At 40.8% G+C, this 10,176-nt stretch overlaps 1 long non-coding RNA gene across 1 annotated transcript in view; it reads right to left on the reverse strand.

Moving 5' to 3' along the window:
* LOC144755454 (uncharacterized) overlaps positions 1-5,953 on the reverse strand; it is a 31,082-nt gene extending 25,129 nt beyond the window's left edge. The window contains exon 1 of the long non-coding RNA XR_013594896.1: positions 4,847-5,953. This is a non-coding gene — a long non-coding RNA (uncharacterized LOC144755454). The remainder of the gene's footprint in view (positions 1-4,846) is intronic.
* Positions 5,954-10,176: the final 4,223 nt, after the last annotated feature.

The following is a 10,176-nucleotide window of genomic DNA, read 5'->3' on the forward strand; positions in this document are numbered from 1 at the left end:
ACAAGCTTCACAATCCTATCTATAAACAATAAAGCAGGATGAAATGTACTCAGTTTCAGAGTCAAAAACTAACTCTAAGGAATGTAATATGGAAAAGTTACACAATTAGTCATATAAGAATGAAGGACTAATATGAAGTAGAGGAAGTTCCTTCGCATCAGTTACTGATGAGGCATCTCTACAGTCCATATTATGAAGGGTTGGAATGGCAAGAGTGAACTCCGGTCGACCACGAAGGAAAACACCTTAGCCGAGGCACCAGGGAACAGCCTCGGGTACAGATACAGAGCAAATGCTGCAGACTTTGAACTCTTAGTGCTGCCTTGAAGTACTTTCAAGGAAAGCTTAGCTAGGGAAACTTATCTTTAAGATAATAAAATATGTATACAAAATGAAATGTGATAATTATCATTGAAAATTTAGCACCTATTTGTGTACTCTTATATCAGTTCAGCTGCGAACTGAATTAAATAATTATGTGGGAAAACGTGTATTTTGCTACACGTGGAGTCTCAGGATGGAAGGAGTTAACGCACAGACTGCTGTCACTAATTTTACTTGCAAAGAGTGAAGGATTAGGAGAAATACTCTTAAACCATCTTAAGTTGTGTCCAAATCCATTACAGTGAGATCTAAGGACGGAGAAGACTATTAAATATATTATGTTATTTTAACATGCCTTTTCATAATTAGATTTTCAAGAATACTGTTAAAAAAGGGTTCTTGTGTATTTTAACTGTTGACAAACTTTAGATTTACCTATAATGCAGAAGGTGGAGCAACTCTTCAGACAAAACAAGTTTTGGTGGCCCTGCCAATGTAATAATGAAATTCAGTCCATGACGACTGAATTCAATTCCATACCTTAGTTGCAATCACCAGGATATTTGAAGTCCATATTGATCTGAATAAGCCTTGAACATTTCTCATGACCCACCTTTCTGAATATATTACGTGCCCATAACACACAAATAGTCATATTATAAGCACAGTAAATGCCACCAATCTCAATTCACATCTATTGCAAATGGTATACACAACATGATTCTGGAAAAATAACGCATCAATCTGTGCTTTTGATAGTTTACTAATCTTCAGGTTTCTCTGCATCTTGGCACAGTTTGTTAATACTGCAGCTTGGTACAGTTTGGTAAAAACCCCAAGATTAAATCGCCTGTGACTCTGTTGCAAGATTGATCGAACTTCCACAAAATCAGTTTGTCTTAATCACAAATGCTAGATGCACCTGAACGGAGACTACAGGCCAAGATATTGAAGGACACTATTGGCCATCCAGAATACAAATTGTGTTGGTTAGGGCAGCTTTCTGTCCGCGTAGTAGAGGCGGCTTGTGGCTCTATTACTTGCCTATTTCCTAGGACAGGCACATGGGCCCGAAAGGACATGGTTAAGCTTTAAGACGAGGGATATACATGGCCTCTGTGACAAGAATTCACCACTATGCTTCTCAGATGTGCAGAACATGTGAGAGTTAAGAAAGACCTAATAGTATTCCTGAGAATCAACTGGTGTACAGCCATGTGGAAAAGTGCACCACCTTCCCAACTCCCAAAAAGAAGCAATGTATTGGACCTGGAGCAAAACATAACAATACTATACCCCACACTGTAAATGAAACAAAACATGAGAAGTCGAATCACTCAATAAATGGTGTGCACCGGATGCATTGCTGCAAACAGTGAAGGAGGAGTGTGTCTGCCAGGCACTGGCTGATCCGATGTAAATGTATTTTAGAAGTTGCTTTGCCCTCACAAATATCCCAATTTAAAGAGCCTCTACATTTGAGATGGGAGTTACTAGGGGTAAAAAATTGAGTCAGAAAGCTACGGAATCTATGGTAAAGCGATGTGAAAAATGCTATGCAAGCTATACCTTTGATACCGTTAACCATTTAACTTTACTCAATACTCTCAAAGAACGTTTTGGTTTGGGTGGTGATGTACTCAAGTGGTTCACCTCATACTTCCAACACAGAACCCAACAAATTAAAGTCTGTAATTGCCTTTCTGAACCACCGCCAATCACCTTGGGTGTCCCCCAGGGCTCTATTCGCTCCCCTACTCTATTCAACCTCCTCATGGAACCTTACTCTTATTCTTAAACAAGCGGACTCGGCTATCACCTCTATGCTGATGATACACAACTCTATTACAGAATCAAATCTCATGATGACATCTTACATCTAAATGACACTCTGTCTAAGATACAATTGTGGTTTCACTACAACCACCTAAAACTAAACCCAAAAAAAACTGAAATCATTTTTTTCTCTCCAAAAAACAACTCGCTCCCTATCCAAAATTGGATCTCTGACATTAATGCTCTCAACTGCACTCTCTCCATCTCAAACTCGGTTAAATCCCTCAGCATCAGCACCGCCCAGAACCTCAGTCTTATTCCCCACATAAAAAACTCAGCCAAAGGTGCTCTCTTCACACTGCACCATCTTAAAAAAATCAAACCCTTTATTCCTGCTGATGACTTTTAGTCAGTTGTTCAAACTTTGGTCCTGTCCAAAATTGATTACGGTAACGCCATGCTCGTTGGAACTCCTAAAATCCACCTAGCCCCTCTTTAATTGATCCTTAACCATGCTGCCAGGCTAATCTCTGACTGCAAACGCTTTGATCATATCTCCCCCGTTCTCAAAAACCTGAAATGCTTCCGATTGAAGGCAGATCTACCTACAAGACTGCTTGCATCACTCACAAAGCCCTCCACCAAAATACCCCTTCCTACCTCTGTGAAAAGCACCACAAAGCAGGCTGCTCTAGAACTTTGAGGAGCACTAATGCACTTGTACTGGTCCCTCCTTTATGCAAAAAGAAATCAACAAAATCTCGCTCTTTCTCTGGTAAAGCGCCATCCATCTGGAATGCCCTTCCCAAAGATTTACGTTTCAATCCCTCCAACGACTGCTTCAAAAAAGATCTCAAGTTGCTCCTTCTAAACAAATACTGGGGCACCTAATCTATTATTTCATTGTTCTATTAATTTTTATTTCTCCCTCATTGTCATTATCTACTCCCTTGCTCTTCCCTTGTTTCTCTCTTCCCAGCTACCACATTCCCCGCTCTCCCCCTATTTTTACCAGTTGCCTCTTTATTTTGTCTCTCTCCCGCTCCCCCCTCTCCCCTTTTACTCTACAATCACTTCTCCCATCTATTTTCCCCGTACCTTAATCTGCTATTTCTTTTTTTCCTCTGGTCTACCTTTATTGTACCCTTTTTCCCCAAATTTCTCCACAGTGCCCTGCCTCATTAACAAATTGTATCTTTATTCTGTTTGTAATTCTGTTGTGTACAACATGTTGTAAAGCGCTCTGATACTCTTGGGTCCAGCCAGCGCTATATAAAACCCTTTAAATAAAATAAAATAAATAAATAAATAAAACGTTGTCTGATACGCCTATGTTCAAAATCAGCCTGAGATTAATACATTCGCTAATTAATCCTGCTATAATAATGCATTTCAAATGACAGATATTGTGTCTATGTGTAGGATGTAAATACACAGGTAATGAAAAATGGAGATTATTTTATTTCAAATATCCGCAAAGCAAGAGATTGTGTACTCATGTTCTTCTCCCAAAAACGGTGAAACGCACTACACTGGCCTAGGATTCTCTCTCCCTTATAGAATTGGAGGAAGATTGTATGGATGTAGGCAGCGATATTAATAAGGAACTCCATATAACCACTATGCACATGAAGAACCCAATATAATCAACGTCTGCATTTAAATCCTATGATTTATATGAAAATGTCAAATAGTTTATTTATCCAGGGTCAAGAGGAGGCCTATTATATGATTTGCTGTCATAACAATATTTATGTCTTGGCCAGTGGAAAGATCAAAAGATGTTGATTTATTGTATTTTACAGGTTGTAGAGTACATGTTAGAAGAGCTATAAATACAGGAACTCTTTAAAATAAGGCAACATTGATTAGTCAGCAGTCCCTCTATGTCTGTAATAAAATTGTGACTTTCCTTCACATCTACTTACAGAAATCGTACTTTTATAGCAACGCGTACTAGCTAAGAAATTTCAAGCTCAATGGGTATTAATTTACAGCTTAAGGAGCATGTACAATGGTTTGAATAAACATGCCTTGAAAGAGCTTTAAATAGAGCAATCCTCTAACCCCATGTCTCATAAGAAACGTCCGACCCAGTATTAGCAGTAATAAAGTCTAGGTTTATTTAGATGATAATCTATTAAATGGTAGGATACTATTGCATACATATGGCATTTAAATCGTGCAAACACTCATTCATGACCCAGACAAGGCCAAAAAATGCATATATATCATATCAATTAAACAAGTTTTAAGCTTCCGAAAAAATATGTCCATACAAGATTCTTAAATATATTCCGGATTAAAGCAGCTAGATAAAATTTAAAACCAAATAAAATCAATGGATCAGTCAACATAAATTAAATTGACATGGCCAATAAAATAGCTACCCATTGCACAGATTACACCCAGAAATTAAATATGCAAGAAATCGGGTTAGCATCAACCACAATACTTGTCAGGGTGAAGTCAAAAGCAAACCCCAAATTAACTTGTATTCAATCCTTTGGTAACTTGGCACAGAACAGTCAGACTTTACTTAGAGGTAAAGTATAAAGGATGTATGCAGTACTTCAAACAGTAATAAAGGGAAAACCCAGCACAAGAAAAAACCCACACCAATTTAAAAAAAAGTAAATTTTTAATAAATAAATAAATACCAAAATGACAAAAATCCAATCAGTTGTACCAGAAATATGCATTTAGATTTAGGTGAAAATAGCACCAAAAAGCGTAAAGCACTTACTGTGGTTATCTGGTTGTGCTGGTGCAGGACAAAGTCAAACGTTCAGGCAGACTACGATGGAACACAGGCCGGCTACAGGGATCCAGTTAGGCCCGCTGAACAAGAATACCTAAAATCCTGGTTGCAAAGAGTTGCAGAATCTCCCATCAAATATGTGTCACATGGCAGAGGCGATGCAAGATCCGGTTCAGAGAAGCATCACACAGCATCGGCTCCAAGGAGTTGCAAGGCTGCAATGCAATGTTCTGCATCATCGTTGAGGTGAGCGTCATCAAAGTGCTTGCAATGCAAAGTCAAATGTTGAGGATGCGTCTGGTTCTAAAGAAGCTGTGGGGCTTTAGATGCGGAGTCCTGCATCACTGTCAAGGCTGCCGCTTACAAAAACGGTGCGATGTGAGAGCCCACATCAAGGATGCGTCACTCACTGGCTGGTTCCAAAGAGGCTACGGGCTGTGAAGGTGACGCAAAGTTCTTGCACCAGGAAATCTGTTAAATCACTTCAGCATAATGGCAAAAGATGGCAACACATACACGTCTAACCACATCCAATCCTGTAACACAATATCCAGTTCCTTTGCTTATGGCCTCTATCTGAAATAAATGCGGATATAAAGCATTCACTTTTGTGGCATACAAATCCACTTCCAAAAGATGAAAAATCTCCTAACTAATATCCAATTACTTGAATCTCTCGAATTTCTGGCTTGCCACTATATTGCCAGTATATTGTGTCATTAAGATTGTCTTCTTGAAAAATAATTTTCTTTCACCCCAAATTCCTTTCGAACCCTGACAAAATCCTCGACAAGAAATCCACTCAGCCAACATTGCTTCGGTTTTGACCTGCCATTATGATCTCATTTTATAAAGGATAGAAAGATCTATACAAATGTTTACCAATCTATTTGTAGCAAAAGACCCAGATTGGAGTTTGAGACAGTTGAGGTGACTTAATGTCTGAATGATCAATTTCCTCTATCTCTGTGACAGCCTAAAAATGTGCTCCTCAACCACACTGCCCGAATCTGAATCTATGAGGTTTAGCATGGCAAATGTCTTTCTCGGCACAAGCTTGCACGTAATTGAATCTCCAAGTAAATTCTGCATGACTACTACTGAGATAAGAAGGTGGCCCAAGAAAGATCTCAAGATAATGCAAGAGCAAGAAACTGTGATGAGCTGAATAATATAAAAGCCTGAATGGATTACAAAAGAAAAACTATATGCAATCCAGTGTCTGTAAGGAAATTACCAGTGCTCTCAAATCCACTTTTATTTTCTCCTTTAGAATTTGTTTCTTGGTTGAAACAATTTGAAGAGATGCATATAAAACACTCAATACAGGGTTAATGCTACTTGCTATGTAGTAATATAGCACCAAGAAAGCCAAATATTATTGTGTCCATTACACAATTCATAGGCTAAAACAGGGATTACCTTCAGATATCTGCACTGGCATACAAATTTCTACACCTTTTAGTCATCTTATAGTCAATTTCCCAGTATAAAATAAGCCTGCATTTACCAGGCAAAATCTGTCCTGGGAAAAACCCAAAGGCGCAAATCCCTTGGAACAAGGGACAGAGTGTCTGTCACCAACACAAATTGGAATTTTTTTGCTGGCATGAAATGACGAGACTTTTCCCTATTTATTGTTAATATTGGGAAATACGATATCAATGCATCATGATAGATGTATGTATAACAAACTTACATCACCGTTGTTTACTTCACCCAATATGACCTCTCCTTCAACCCAGGTTCAGAAGTATATGGTCAGGCATGCCCTGAGACATAGGCCAGAAGCATATGCCAGACATAGGCCAGAAGCAACTTAAGGACAGATTTCAGGTAGGGTGACACGTCACCCTTAGACATTTGCGCGAACAAGAAAACCCCACAGATAGGCAGCAACAGCACAATTGCCTCAGGAGATTCACCCCAATAAAGAACATTAGGCACGTGTTCCCAAAACACCATAAAATCAGATGCTACACTAAGGCTGGAACACTCAAAACACAACATGCACACTACACGCAGTCATCGGGTGCTTTCTATGCCGAACGTCAGGACACCTACCCACTGGCTCCACTTTGTACCCATGCAAGGTTGAGACCCACCTGCACTTCTTATCAAATGGCCAGATTTTAGGTCCCGTGACTAGGCCTAGATTTCTTTCTCCAAAGGAATGTACAAATTACTTTATGACACTTTAAAATGACAGCCGAAACCTGTGTGCTTTGAGACAATCTTCAAACCCAGACTGTTTTCCCTGCTTTCCTGGCCACAGCAAACACAAGGAGATGATGGACGGAGCGCTGAAACTTTTCAGACACTCACCCCCAGTCACAGATCTGGGTTGAATCCATCATCGTTCTTTAGCTCACTTTGCCACCCCAGTTCAGACCCAGCCATATGCAAATCACTCTTGACCCTGTGCCTCATGGGCACAGTCCAGCCCAAACTGCCAAGCCAGGTCCTCCCTGGACCGGAAACAAGCATCCTCGAACCGGTTCGGGGTAAAACCCCTCATCAGTTAAGCTAGCTTGAATCCAGTGGCAAAGTCAGCAAGGGACCCACGTCTGGGCATACTCTGCCAACTTAGGGCAAACAAAGCAAACACACGGAGATGATGGGTGGAGCGCTGAAACTTTTCATACACTCACCCCTAGTCATAGATCTGGGTTGAATCCATCATTGTTGTTTAGCTCACTTCGCCACCCCAGTTCAGACCCAGCCATAAGCAAATCAGCCTTGACCCTGTGCCTCATGGGAACAGTCCAGTCCAAACTGCCAAGCCAGGTCCTCCCTGGACCAAAAACAAGCATCCTGGAACCAGTTTCGGGGTAACTGGGGGGACTGTTCCCAAGAGGCACAGGGTCAAGACTGATTTGCATATATCTGGGTTTGCAGTAAATGGTTTGGGGGCGGTGGCGTGGACTAATTGTAAAAACATTGTGATTAACCTGTCCTTCCCTGGGTATGTGATGTTGCCTGCTGTCATAATCATTACTATGATGATCCAGGCTCCCTTTAGGGCTGTCTTGTTAGTCTTCAATGCACCTTCTTGTAACCACTAGAAAACAATAAAAATGTGTTTTTTCAGAAAAAAATACTGATGTCACTAGTCATTTTGGATCACCCCCTCACTCTTGTTTGTGTAGAATCCCAACTTACCAATGTGATGTTTGGTACATCTAGTGTATCATAACTGCATAGTCTGCTATGTTATATGTAATAGGGCTACCATTACATCATCACCAATAGTGAATGAGTTTCACACCTGACAGAACAACACTATTGGCCTGTTTCATACATCATGACCTCAAATACCATGATGTATATGAGGAGATTAGGCAGCCATGTATCTGCTCAGAACAGTACACTGGTTGTGAACAGGAATCAGATGGGATCCTTTCCAACATGTCAATAGACAGAGGATCATACACACTGTGCAAAACTTAAACCCTCAAGAACTCTTCTTGTGTGTTGGACATGACTCACCCTTGATATTGATGGAAAAATCCTAGCTGTAACAAAAAATGAGTCATGTAACGTGAAATTCTAATAAGAGTTTATCCCCTGGTTTCTACATTTGGGTCCCCAACTGCCCATCATCGGTCAGATAGGCCACCACAAGAATGCGGCCTATTAGGTGTGTCAAAGTGAGTTGCGTTGGGGGGACTGGCAGAGCTGACTTTCAGGTCCTGCGTCTTAGGTCCTCCCACCTTTTCTGGCAGTAGACATTGTGCCTCTTGAGGACCCCCAGGGTCTGCACCTTCCTGGCGATGGCCTTCCAGATGTCCCGCTTGTGATGGGCATTGACCTGTATGGATAGAAGAAGTGATGGAAACAACAATGGTTTTATGAAGTTTTGTTTGACTGTATTGATGCACCACAATTTTGCTACATTTATCACTAGCATAACGCATAAGTTAGCATACAACATGTGTATTGTCACATGCTTACCAAAAGCAATATCTTAATACATACTCTTGTAGTGACCTGTTGCCTACCCTCGACCCATGTCATGGTCTACACTCATCAATCCAGGCTTGTGACATAATCTAGCCGGGGGCAGGGGGCTCCTACATATTCTATGCTGTGACCTGCTCTGACCAGTGCAATAAACTGTGAACTACTGAAGGCTATACATAAATATTTATGGCACTGTGAATACTGGCCACTGCGAGCAAGGGACCTGCAGTATGGACATAACACCTTTTGAAATGGAAGTCCATTGAAATGAAGTGTTAGCTCAAGTAGTTAGGCAATTCTCCCTTTCAACTATTGTCCATTTAAAAACATTCAGGGGCCAATTGTTAAGCACACCTTAAATTTGACCTGGCAAGGACATATGTTTATGAATGTGTTATTTGTCCCTGTGACTCAGTCCCAGCTTGGACCATCATTCTGACTGGCCACTACTCACTGTCAGGCCTTGTTATCTGCAGCCCGATGATCATGATGCGACATCAACACAGGCTTCTGTGAACTTTTCAATGCAAAAAGGACCTTGTATCTAACTTATAAATGACCTCAAGGCTGTGTGCTACACTGAAGGGCTCTGAGAGCTACTGGTAGCTCCCATACAACTGTTTGGATTGAGTTGTTAGATGATACACAAAATTATCATCATTTAAATTTAGTTTGTACAGAAAACATTTTTATGTACAGATGTAGAGTCTATAATGTGTTCTCCAGTTTCCATGATGTGAGATTAGAGTGTAACGTGTCAATCCAACACATACATAGATATATCTCTCCATACACAACAGTTACACTCTAGAACTTTAAAAACACAGCACATATTACAGTTGTTTTTTGACATGGCAAAATGGATAGGAATTCCCACCATCGTTGTCCTCTGTTTAGGAACAATATATATGTCACTACACATCATTAACTACACTTCACTCAGGGAACTTAAAGGGACATTGTAGCCTATGTTAATGGGTAAAAACAGACAGATTCCCATATACATATCAAACATGTACCTGTAACTCTGGTGAGCTACAGAACTGGCCATACGGGGGAGAACCTACTGTGCCAGTAAATCCAGCTCCTTTGGTGAGTAGGCAGGGGCCTCTCCCCTGCTCATCCCTGCACTGTTGCTCTCAGAGGTGAAAAACAGTAGCAAAGGTGGAGGGGGTCTTGATGGCAGCAGTGTTAGGAGGCATGTTAGCTTTTTTTCCCAACCACCACGTACACGATCATCAGCGTAGATGGACACAGCCATTGGTCTTCTTATGTTACTTTCAACAATGTTAGCCTATCGCTCTGTCCGTCGTGGGGTTCACTGCACACTATGCGGTCAATAACCGCTGCAC

Source organism: Lissotriton helveticus, chromosome 5_1, assembly GCF_964261635.1.
Source record: "Lissotriton helveticus chromosome 5_1, aLisHel1.1, whole genome shotgun sequence".
NCBI lineage: Eukaryota > Metazoa > Chordata > Amphibia > Caudata > Salamandridae > Lissotriton > Lissotriton helveticus.